The following is a 13260-nucleotide window of genomic DNA, read 5'->3' as shown; positions in this document are numbered from 1 at the left end:
ATAATTTTTTCCTAGCTTGTTTTCAAACTGTATCATTCTTAGTTGAATGCGAAAATGGTGCTCTTGGCTCTTGTGAGAGTGAGACCAGCTACCAACCTCCCCATATCATCCACCAAGTTCCACCCATCCTCACACGTCCCCTAATTCCCCTCCCTCCTGTCACTATCCAGCCTCCCCTTATTATCCCTGGCCCCATCATTGCTCATGTTTATATTCCTGCCCTCCCCTCCCCACTGTATCACTTAATGTTGATTTGTCGACCTGACCGCCACCCCCACCCAACCGCCCCAGATTTTCACAACTCCACTGTTCCTTAATCCCCCACCTAGTCCTGCCTCTGTCTTCCCCCTTCTCTCTCGTGTTCCATCACCACTCTCCCAGTCCTGCCTCAGTCTTCCCCCTCCAACTGGTGCTGCCTCCCATGCCCAGTCTTGGCGCAGCTTCTGATACAAGCACCTGAAATCTCACAGGAAGGCTCTTAAAGGTAGGTGAAAGCAGCGTCTACGTACCTCGAAGCCGCTGATAAACTGAAGCTTGCCAGGTGGATGCCACTTATATATGGTCGGGAAACAGACCATTCTAATTATCCGCTGGCGGAGCACTTACTTTGGAGGGGAACATAATTCCGACGAGTTGGCCTTTTAATGATCATTCATGAGATGCAAATAAATGCAAACGTGGTTCCTGACAGGTCAGCGGGAAACTCAACCCACTTTTAACTCACCATCAAAATCGAGAGAACAAAATTCCAAACTAATATCCCACCAGACTTTTTCTATCATGCCAAATTTAGTGCCCCAACTTGCCACGGTTCCCACTATCGGCAGGAGCAGAAGATTCCGCCCAGGGTCTTCAAAAAGCAGGATTCATGAAATCTATGTACCAAGGCTCTTGAGGTAAGGGCTGATGTCTCCTAAGCCTCCAATCAACACCTCCAGCTCCCTATGCCAATAACCATCACACATACTCCTCTCTAATTCAGAGTAACAGAAACAGCTTCAAAAAAGCTATTAGCCATAAAAAAACAACATACGATTGAAAACTATTTCTAAATAAAGGCCAACAACCAAGAAAGCGAATAAGTTAAATTTTTTTTCATGCACTTAATTCGAAAATCTTTATTGTTTTAGGATATTTTGCAATTTAATTTGATCTTCTGTGAAAAAGAACCAATAGCCTCATGTTTGACATATGAAAAGCAATTTCAATAATAGTGCAATGGAACATGAACTTATCACGTCTTTATCTGCAGCTAAACCCAGTATTCTCCAGGAAATTCAGTTTGTCATTTTTTAGTACCCTTTTGGGGCATTTTGAGGTGTACTGCTTTACATAGAAAGTATAGCACAGTAATATTCAGACCAATTGGTCTGTACTGGCATTTATGCTCATACAAGCCTCCTATTTCACCCTCTTCATCTATGTCTATCTGCATATCCCAAATTTATTTCTCCCTCATGCATTTATCTAGTTTCTCCTTAAATTCATCAATGCTAATTGCCTCAACTATTCCTTGTTGTAGCAAGTTCCACATTCTTATCACTCTCCTTAAGTTTCTCCTGAGCTCTCTATTGGATTTTTTAGTGACTATCTTATATTTATGAGCTCTAGTTTTGGACTTTGCCCCAAGTGGAAGCGGTTTCTCTAAACCTCCCTAATTAAATCCTGTTGTATATTAAAGATGTCTATCAGGTAATCCTTTACTCTTTTCCAGAGAAAACAGAGCCCCAACTGGTTCAACTTTTCCTGATTCTTCTCAGTTCTGATGTGATCCTTGGGAATCATTTTGCACCTTCTCCAGTGCCCCTATATATCCTTTTCTTAACACAACGACCAGAACTTTATACAGTACTCCGAATGTGCTTTAACTAATATTCAACAAAAGTTCAATATAACTTCTATTTTTCAATTCCATCATCAAAGAAATTAACCCCAGTGCTTGATTTTTTTTTTATGGCATTAATTGGCATCACTGTCACTCTTTCCCATCCACTCCCTCTCTATCCATTCTTATGCAATCTGTTCCTTCCCCGTGGTCTTTATTTCCCCCATCTGTTACCAATCAAGGCCAGATGTGCCAGAAAAATCCTACACAATACATCATATATTCCTCATGTTCAAGACTCAGATCTGTATGCTGAAGGCTAAATTATGTACTCAACTCCTACATGTAGCTACAAGTAGGTTGCAGTAGGGAAGAGGAAGGGGAAAAAAGCATTCCCCTCCTGAACACCATCTACATTCCATTTTTTAAAAAAATTTGTCCGTGGGATGTCGGCGTCGCTGGCTAGGCCAGCATTTATTGCCCAACCCTAATTGCCCTCGAAAAGGTGTGGTGAGCTGTTTTCTTGAACTGCTGCAGTCCGTGTGATGTAGGTACACCCACAGTGCTGTCAGGGAGGGAGTTACAGGATTTTGACCCAGCGACAGTGAAAGAATGGTAATATATTTCCAAGTCAGGATGGTGAGTGGCTTCGGGGGGGAACTTCTAGGTGGTGGTATTCCCATGTATGCGCTGCCCTTGTCCTTCTAGGTGATAGTGGTCGTGGGTTTGGAAGGTGCTGTCTAAAGAGACTTGGTGAGATCCTGCAGTGCTTCTTATAGATGGTACACACTGCTGCCACTGTGGAGGGAGTGAATGATTGTGGATGAGGTACCAATCAACTGGGCTGCTTTGTCCTGGATGGTGTCAAGCTTCTTGAGTGTTGTTGGAGCTGCACTCATCCAGGCAAAGTGGACAGTTTTGCATCACACTCCTGACTTGTGCCTTGTAGATGGTGGACAGGCTTTGGGGAATCAGGAGGCGTGTTACTCGATGCAGTATTCCTCTCCTATGTCCCTACCTTTCACTAGCCTTCTATCCAGCTTCACCTGTTCCACTCCCCTCAAACAGTATAAATTTCATCACATTTCCACTTCTCTTCAGCTCTGAAGAAGGGTCTTATGAATTCGAAGTGTTAATTCTATTTCTCTCTCTTCACAGATGCTGCTAGACCTGCTGAGTTTTTCCAGCATTTTCTGTTTTTGTTTCAGATTTCCAGCATCAGCAGTATTTTGCTTTTATCGCAGTATTCCTAGCCTCTGAACTGCTCTTATAGCCACAGTATTTATATGGCTAGTCCAGTTCAGTTTCTGGTGAATGGTAACTTTCAGGATGTTAACAGTGGGGGAATTCAGCGATGGTAATGCCATAGAATGTCAAGAGGTGATGGTTAGATTCTCTCTTGTTGGAGATGGTCATTGCCTGGCACTTGTGTGGCACAAATATTACTTGCCACTTGTCAGCCCAAGCCTGGATATTGCCCAAGTCTTGCTGCATTTGGGACACGGTCTGCTTCAGTATGAGGAGTTGTGAATTGTGAACATTGCGCAATCAATGAACATCTCCATTTCTGACTTTCTGATGGAAGGAAGGTCATTGATGAAGCAGCTGAAGATAGTTGGGCTCTGGACACTACCCTGAGGAACTCCTGCAGTGATATCCTGGAATGAGATGATTAACCTCCAACAACCACAACCATCTTCCTTTGTGCTAGGTATGATTCCAACTAGTGGAGAGTTTTCCTCAATTCCCATTGATTCCAGTTTTTTTTAGGGCTCCTTGATGCCACACTAGGTCAAATGCTGTCTTGATGTCAAGGGCAATCACTCTCACCTCAACTCTGGAGTTCAGCTCTTTTGTCCATTTATGAACCAAGGCTCTAATGAAGTCAGGAGCTGAAAGGCCCTGGCGGAACCCAAACTGAGTGTCATTCACCAGGTTCTTGCTAAGCAAGTGCCCTTGACAACTCTGTTGACGGCCCCTTCCATTCCTTCTCTAAATTACTGATGATTGAGAGTAAACCGATGGGGCGGTAATTGGTCCGGTTGGATTTGTCCTACTTTTTGTGTAGTTCAGAGGGTATTTAAGAGTCAATCTGGAGTCATATGTAGGGCAGCAGATTTCCTTCTCTAAACCAGATTTTACAACAATTGACAATGGTTTCATGGTCACCATCAGGCTTTTAATTCCAGATCTTCATTGAATTCAAATTCTACCATCTGCTGCGGGATTCGAACCCAGGTCCCCAGAGCATTACCCTGGGTCTCCGAATCACTAGTCCAGTGGCAATACCACTACGCCATCGCCTCCCCCAATGTATCCACATTGCCGGGTAGATACTGGTGCTGTAGCTATACTGGGCTAACTTGGCTAGGAATGTGGCAAGTTCTGGAGCACGAGTCGTCTTCAGTACAATTGCCGGAATATTGTCAGGGTCCATAGCCTTTGCACTACCAATGCCCTCTTGATATCATGTGGAGTGAATCGAATTGGCTGAAGACTGGCATCTGTGATGCTGGGGACCTCCAGAGGAGGCGGAGATGGATTATCCACTAGGCACTTCTGGCTGGAGATTATCCACACCACAATCACAAACTGGATTAGACTCAGCTATGATGCTCCAGCGATGATTATCAAGTCACACATTAGGGCAGACACTGTTGGATGGCATGGAGCTATACTCCAAGGAGAAGGCTATTTTTTCACCTGAATAGTAGGGAAGCAGCAAATGCTGATGGGGCGGGAGAAAAATAAAAGGGAAAAAAGAAAACTGAGAATGGAAACAAAAAAGGAAATTAATATTGAGCATAATATTGTGATTATTTTTAAAAATAGGTTCTGCAATAGTAACATTCTGGCCAGGGTATTTTGCTCTTTAACAGCTGCGATCCTGTGATTTTCCATCTACTCATTTTTGTGAGTGCAGGCGCAAAGGTAAGGTCTTTCCCACTTCAAAAAAAAATCAGTCACCATGCATGGGTTTTCCCACTCCACATTTTATTTTCAAAATGGCTGCTGTGCTCTTTAAAATACGCAGGATACCAAGTATCTAATGACACAGTACTAAATTTCAAGTGCACGCAGTGAAAACTTAATTTTTTTAATTAGAGAACACCAAATTTATTAGAGTTTTTAAAATGTAACTTATCTTTTACAATTAATAAATTAGGCTCTTAAAGGGTTAATTAGAAACTTTGTAAATTCTATTTTCTGTGACATAACAGTTCTGTAATGTAATACATCATTGCATTAATCCTTCAGCATTTTAACAAATGAGTTGCATAGCAAGGATTCACAGAATCTCAGCCACACTAGTTTAAAAGCCACAAGGGCAAATGGTTTGAAGTGTTCAGATAAAATTTCAGCAGAGTAAACATTACATGTAATCAGAATGAAAAAGATACATTTTTTCCCCCGAGAAAAGTATTCCTTGGGCTATATACATGTATGTATCATTTTCAACCGTTCATAAAGTAATTTCAAATACATTAAATATTTCATATCAATTAGAAATCACTCAAAATACTGGCAGTCACTAACTGCACTACCCGACATTAAAGGAATGGAACATTGTCAATTTTTGGTGTTTTTGCTCCTTTGCAAGAAACAAGTGTGAACTAACAGCACATGTGAATCCAGCAGTTTCCATGTATGTGGTTTCAGCTACTGTAAGCTATAGTACAATAAAACTACTGTGAGTCTAAACTTTGTTTGGATTAACTACACACTTGTACCCTTTCAATTTCAACAAGCACAAAATAAAAGTACAGAGAAGTATTTAACTGGTCAACTGATTCAACTGTTTTAGTATATTCTTATCTGTCTATTTTCCAATAAGTTAACGCAACCTATGCCATTTTATTTGTAGAAGAAAGAAAGAAATCAGAAGTAGACTAATTTGTTTTTTCCATCAACAATGAAGTTTTCTCTAAGGTCTTCAATTGAGTGAAGGTGTGGCTAAAACATGAACTAAGTTACAGCTGAATCCTTAATCGTCTGGTGCAGCTCAATAGGATGGAACTGGTGCTACCAGTTCTCTCATTCTCTTCTGCCTCTAGAAAATTTCTATCAGTGCTGACCTTTCCACCCAATATCTGAACAAAACAGCTACAACACTAAACTGCATTTATATAGCACTTTAAGTCTACTAAAAATCCCTAAGTTCTTCAAAAGAACGTCACCAGACAAAAATTGGCACTGAGTCAGGGAAGGAACCATTAGGACAGGTCACCAAAGGAATGGGTTTTTAAGTAGAGTCTTAAGGGAGGAGAGAGAGCCAGAGATACAAAGATATTTACAGAGGGGATTTCCGAGCTTAGGACCTAAATAGCTGAAGCAACAGCTGCCAACGGTGGGGTGAAAGAATTAGGCTGCAAGAATTGGGCTGCGCAAAAGGTCAGAGTAGGACAAACAGAGTTGTCAAAGGCTGTAGGGCTGAAGAAGGTTACACATACAGAGAGGCGAGAGGGGAATTTTAAAACTGAAGCATTATTGGGCCAGAAGTCAATGTAGAACAGCAAGCAAAGGGATAATTGGTGACAAGGACTTGGTGTGAGTTAGGATATGGGCAACAGGATTTTGTATGAGCTTAAGTTTATGGAGAGTGGAAGATGGGAGGCCAGCCAGGAGAACATTGGGATGGTTGAGTTGGAGGTAAAAAAAGCATGAGCGAGGGCTTCAGGTCTTTGTGATGGAGAGGATCTGGCATCTGAAGCTCAGCTCAGGATCAAATGGGATGCTGACTTTGCTATCAGTTTGGTTTAGCCCGAGATAGTGCCTAGAGAGGGGAATGGAATCAGTGATGAGGGAACGAAATTTGTGATACTGCTTTTAACACAATACCCAAAGAAAATAATATACAGTTAACTACTTACACTGACCTCTGGAAAAAAATAGATATTTAGCTGCATGAAAATAGAATCACAGAATGGTTACAACTTAGCAGTCCATCATTTGGCCCTGTGTGTCCATGCTGGCTCTCTGCAAGAGCAACCCATCCAGTCCCATTCCCTTGCAGCCTTGCAATTTTTTTCTCATCAGGTGTTATCCACTTCTCTTTTGAAAGCGATAACTGAATCTGCCTCCACCATACTCTTGGGCACTACATCCCAGACCACTAAGATAAAAAAAGCTTTTCTTCACATCACCATTGCTTCTTTTGCCAATCGCCTTATATCAGTGCCCGCTGGTTCTCGATACTTCCACCAACAGGAACAGTTTCTCCCTATCTTCTCTGTCCAGATCCCTCATGATTTTGAACACCTCTATCAAATCTCCTCTTAATCTTCTCTTCTAGGAGAACAGGCCCACATTCTTCAAACTATCCAATATCTGAAGTTCCTCATCCCTGGAGCCACTCTCATTAATCTTTTCTACACCCTTTCTAATGCCCTCACAACTTCCTAAAGCGTGGTTCCCAGAATTGGACACAACACTCCAGCTGTGGTCGAAACAGTATTTTCTACAGGTTTATCATAACTTCCTTGCTTTTGTACACTCTGCCGCTATATGCCTTTTTAACCACTCTATCAACCGGCCTGCCACCTGATTTGTGCACATATAACTCCAGGTCCCTCTGCTACCGCACCCTCTTTAGAATTGCACACTTCATTTTATATTGCCTAACCTCAAAGTCACTTTAGATTTCGGCATTAAATTTCATCTACCACACGTCTGCCCATTCCAACAGCATGTCTATGCCCTCTTGAAGTCAAGTTTTGTGTCATCTGCAAATTTTGAAATTGTGCCCTCCACATCCAAAGCTAGGTCATTAATATTAATTTCGAGAAAAGCAGGGGTCCTAACACAGGCCCCTGGGGAATCTCGCTATATACCTTCCTGCAGTCCAGAAAAACAACTGTTCACCATTACGGTTTCCTGTCACTCAGCATATCCAAGCAGCTACTGTCCCTTTTATTTCATGAGTTCTAACTTTGCTGACAAGCCTGTTATGTGGCACTTTATCAATGCCCTTTGTAAGCCCATGTACAGTACATCAAACGCATTACCCTAATCAACCCTCTGTGTTACCTCATCAAAAACTCAACTTTTTAAAAATTCATTTTATGGGATGTGGGCTTCGCTGGCTAGGCCAGCATTTATTGCCCATCCCTAACTGCCCTTGAGAAGGTGGTGGTGAGCTGCCTTCTTGAACCATTACAGTCCCTGTGGTGTAGGTACACCCGCAGCACTGTTAGGGAGAGTTTTCCAGGATGTTGACCCTTAAATCCATGCTGGCTTTCTTAATTAACTCATATGGTTTTAATATAATGTAAATCTGCATCATAATGTAAATAAAACTAATGTATTAAGCATTTCTCACTCTGCACCTCATGATATACATGAGCCACACCTCTAACCAATGTGGCACAATTCAGCATTTATTTAGTTCACTCAAACTTGTTGCTTTAACCTCAGGGGGATGCTAAGCTTTCCCAAATAGGGACCAAGCAATACAGACCAAGAAACCTCCAGGTCTGACACAGAAACATGCTGAATTAGATGATCTCACTTCACTGAGAATGTAGGACTTACAGTTTGCTTAAGCACTCAGGGGCTTGGAGGTGGGAGTCAAAAAAAGCAGCCAACATGCATCTAATTGCTATCTAAAATCACCAACCTCACCACAACCCACCCTCCAAATAGACATAGCAAGGACAGTATTAGTTTAACTGTGATGCCCCCATATTCCAAATTAGTTTTCCAACTTTTCACAAATTCTCAATGCATTGGTTGCAAGAGCTGTGACTAACAAGTTACGCACACATGATTTACAGCTGTGCTTGCATGCAATTTTGCTGGAAGCAGTTCCCAAGTAAACGTTCTTTTGCAATAATCTGCAATCAGCCTTTATGTTCAGGTGTAAGTATGGGTAACTTAATATTTCACCCTGATGTGGTGTATTTAGCTGAGCTCCAAAGTTTCGTGACATGTGTCCATATTCATTGCGGATTAGGCTTAAAACTTTCAACATTCAGATAATTTATGAATATCACTGATATCCCAGATTCTTGCCTAATAATGCCAATAAATGCTAATAAATTAAAAGAACAATTCCCAGAACAAGTAGGGCAATTTACTGGCTTTGTCAAATGCATTGAGAAGGGTTGAATAGTAGTATTCTGGGATTATTCTGAAGTTCAGCTCAGCCAAATGGGAGTAAGATTATGCCAGGTTTTATCAGAGCAGTACCAAAGTGCCTTCTAGTCGCCACTCTCCTATGTTTATACTGTCGAGGCACTCCACTCTGTTTTAGGTAGATTTGGAAAACTAAAATCCAGTCTCCATTTTATGAATAGGTCTCCTGTAATACTTAATTGTATCATTTTAATACAGGCATTATAATGTGTGCGATGAGGAGAGGTGGGGGTAGGGGTGGTGGAGAGGCAGAGCAGGTGGGTAGAAACGGTGATCAAAATATCAGTGAAAACATATTTTGTGGATTGGTATCCAATGTGCAAAAAGAATTTGTACTAGTTGAAAGCAGTGGTATAATTTGGCGTATCCTGTAAGTGCTTAGTGGCCTGGAAGAAAATAATGAGAGCAAAACTTTGCCACAGTTTTATTTACTCAGCTATTAATGAAATTTATACTGGGCATCTTTACATAATGGTAGCGACCATCGGATACATTTAGCATGCAATCTTTTATGGAACACTAGTAAAATTCTTGAAGCCGGAATCAGTTCAGACTACAATGTCCAAAATCCTATCTTGGATCGTGGCACCATTCAAAGTGCCCAAATAGGAAGCAGAATGTAAATTTCCAGTACAATGAATGTTACCATACGAAACTGAACCTATTTACAAAATAGTAAAACAGAAATGTTAACTGCAAATGCATAGATAGATCTCAATGGGTGTGAGATGATCTGTGCACTAATTCTACTAAAGTCTAGCAGAAAAACAAATCTGCATTCATTCAGTGGAAATGTATATAACTGATTTGTCAGCAGTGTATATTATTTGGATTTTTGAACCTATGATAAACCATGCTTAATTATCATTTAATAAGCATTCTCCCTCACCAAAGCTGTTAGACCCCGAATCACTAAGGGACATAAAACATTTATTTCATTTTCAAACCATTATTAGATGAAACACGTTATATCAAGTGTACAGACTTTTCTCAGCCAAACACCATGACAGTCAGCAATTTTTTTTTGAAAGCTCTTCCATCATCTAAAACTGAAAGTATAATTCACAAACAAAGTCAGCTCGAAAGTAGCTTTGATGAGCAAGCATGCATATATAAATTGTTTTTTTCTCCCTGAACACCTTTCTAATCTATAAATGAATGCCACGAAACTATCTCCTCAAAAAAAAAGACATCCAAGGACATTCAGAAGTATGAAAATGTTCAGTATATATTGTTGCTCTCTGGGCTTACATAAACTGCATACACTTGTTTACCTTTATTTTAACCCTTGCCTCTGCACAATGAAGATTTGTTTAAAAATTACAGAACTCCTATAACTACTTTGCATGTATATTTTAATGCTTGAATAATAACCTTTTATCTCTCCCCCGGCCTCACAGTCCACCCACCCGCACCAAAACATAAAGGCAGTAAGTATCAATCTGTTTGCTGAAGTTGAAAATGCCTTGCCTGGTCTTCTAAACAATTTGTCATGCTGAGAATCCGAATTACCTGTTGTCCAACAAATACTTTGCCAGATGTAACAAAGCAATAGTAAAGGCATTAGCTTTTGCCTTCATGCTTCAGTGGTAACCATGGCAAGCAATAAGGATAAACTCAATAACTGACCAGAATCATTAGTGATCATCTTGCAACAGTCCAGTGGATGCCTTTCGGCAAGGCAGGATTGAAACACAAGCAAGTATTCTTTCTTACTCTATCGTAAAATCATCAACACGAACACCTGCAAACTCTCATCCTTTATTCCAGCTTTCTCACCCTCCCCCATTGCAAATACTTAAACTATTTCACATTTAAAAAATAAGTTACAAGAGCTGCAGTAACACATTCCTAAGTTACAGATGAAGCATTAAAAAAGCTTTTTACTTTGACATTCACTTCACAATACAAGAAAGGGCAGACAGTAATACAGATGAAATTATAAGGTGCAAGATATTGTTTGCATGCTCCAGAGTCAAACACAATTTGAAGGGATTCTATTATGAAATACCCTACTTAAAACAAAGGCCCTTTTCCCAACATGTTTAAACAGCACATCGCACTAATTGTGAAAAACAAAAATCAGCAACAGCCACAACTGATGCATGAAATCGTGTATAAAGGCTCAAGCAATTAAATCAATGGTTGTCGGAAACTAATCATACCTGAAATACCAGAAATAAATTAACGCAGTTAACAACTCAGTGACAAAACCACACAAAAAAGACACCAGGTAACAGCCTGTACTTACAAAAACCACAGAAGTTCAAATCCCACTTCCCGATTTGTCTTTTCCCAGTAAGTCTTAGATTCACTGAATCAGAGGTGCACCAGTGAAAACACAGCTCTCATCTCCACTTTGTCCTCTGCTTCTTTGGGGCCACAACATAAAAGAACATGACAAGTAAGAATTACAAACAGAGCTCTGAGATCGTATTTACTCTATCAGTCTTGGTCTGTCCTTGCTTTCTCGTCAGGGCTAATTTACATATGCCTGTCAAAGCACATGGGATGAGGAAACTGGCTGATGATTGGAGAAATCCGTCAGCTATTTAACTCTTTAAAGTATCCTTTAAGGTAGTTCAAAGTTAAAGCTAATGGAAGTAAAATTGACAGCAATTGCCAACACTGGACATTTATTGCCTAGTCCCAGTTTAAAGAATTCCAAAATATCAGAAAACCACTTTTCTATATTACACTTTTATCTGAACCCCTGATAATTACACTGTCTTGAAATAAGGCAGTATTAGCAGAATTTATAAATAATTAGTTTTTCAACTACCAGTGTCTTGAATTATTGATGTAATGTGAATTTCCACATTTCTAAAGACTATCTTCAAATATACTCATTGTATGTTACATATTAGAGCCAACAATAATTAATATAAAATAGCCTTTGGATCACTATAAAAAGTTCTCCAGCAGAAGCAGCCATTCAAAAATCCTCTCCATAGTGCTTATCTATACCATTCTGAAAATCAACATATTGTAATCATTTATAAATTTTATAAATTTTAAAGTATGCACCTAGCATTCATCTCACCTTAAATTTGTTCATACACCCAAGCTGTGATAGTTGCAGCATTTTAACTCTGGCACTACATCTAACTATCCATGTAAGTGTTCTTCTGTACTAAACTAATGAATCCCATTCATATGCAAATCAAAAAGTTAAAGCACTGGAAACATATACTGCCCGATTGCAGCAGTCAAACTGTCGGCTTAACAATAAATGAAAAAAATTAAGAAATGAGTAATGGTAGATAAAATGTGTATTTTGTTAAATTTACCAGCCTATTTTCTCTCACTAACAAACCAATTTCTCATTCTTAGTTTTGTACAAGATGAAACTGCCAACAAATCTTCTGTTTTAGGAGCAAGAATTTAGACAGTTAACATGCATTAAAAATTCCACAATAAAGTTATGAAGCCTTTTCTTTTGCAATATATCAATAATTGGCATGAAAAAGAGTTCTAACATGCAATACTTCCAAAATATCAGCTTGAAAACTTCAAAGTTTATTGGTGTAGTTTTAAAATATTTCCTAAATGACAAAAAAAATTTCCATTTTCAACTTTATCTGAATTCCCGAACAATTGGTCCAGCAACAATCGAGCAAGAGTACACAGTTTAAATATAAAAGTCCTTCACATTTTCAAAAACAAAATTTGGGCCGTTAAAGTTAAACTGTATGGGTGTGTTAATTTCAGGAACACCTGTTTTACTTTTTTTCAGGGGAGAGCAAGAACACAGTCCCCCAGTACCACAAATTTTGCAGCCAAGTATCCTGCATTTGGGGACATCGCAGGCGTCAGCACACCCAGAGTGCAATGGGCTAGCCTTGTCCTGGGGGAACCACATTCATTGATCATGGTTTCTCCTCTGCACCCCCTCCTCCTCACACTGGGTTAATATAAATGGCGAGGTATGAGGAATCCTGGGGATTAGGTCTTGAACCTTATTAAATTAAGGAAGGAGGTTTAAGAGCAGCTCGTGGTAGATGCTGCAGATTTGATATTTGGTCTGTTGCACTAGCAGGTAACTGATTGCATTATTGTAGTCAGAGCTTCTGGAGGCAGGATGCTGAATAGGGGAGTCAACCTGGAGCAGCAGTGATCGGAATGGTGTCTGTGGTACTTTTTTTGTTCCTCCAATATTTATGGCTGCTTTTCCCCACTGCTTCAGGGCAAATCAGTGTTATAGTATGGGCGGAAATCAGGCAGCTGGACCTCCAGCTGAGATTGTGCAGGCAGTGTTCAGTCCAGCCAATTTGCTATTATAAGGACCTACTGCCTGATTC

The 13260-nt window shown here is 40.1% G+C and overlaps 1 protein-coding gene and 1 pseudogene across 1 annotated transcript in view; both read right to left on the bottom strand.

Moving 5' to 3' along the window:
- LOC144681968 (pleckstrin homology domain-containing family G member 4B-like) overlaps nucleotides 1-11401 on the bottom strand; it is a 338637-nt gene extending 327236 nt beyond the window's left edge. The window contains exon 1 of the mRNA XM_078544151.1: nucleotides 11211-11401. The gene's annotated coding sequence lies outside the window, so the exon portion shown is untranslated. The remainder of the gene's footprint in view (nucleotides 1-11210) is intronic.
- A 1292-nt stretch (nucleotides 11402-12693) lies between these two features.
- Nucleotides 12694-12846, bottom strand: LOC144682335 (U1 spliceosomal RNA; annotated as a pseudogene).
- Between the last annotated feature and the right edge of the window lie 414 nt (nucleotides 12847-13260).

This window comes from Cetorhinus maximus, chromosome 6 (assembly GCF_964194155.1).
Source record: "Cetorhinus maximus chromosome 6, sCetMax3.hap1.1, whole genome shotgun sequence".
NCBI lineage: Eukaryota > Metazoa > Chordata > Chondrichthyes > Lamniformes > Cetorhinidae > Cetorhinus > Cetorhinus maximus.
The sequence above is the reverse complement of the archived record's forward strand: the minus strand, read 5'-3'. Positions and strand labels throughout refer to the sequence as shown.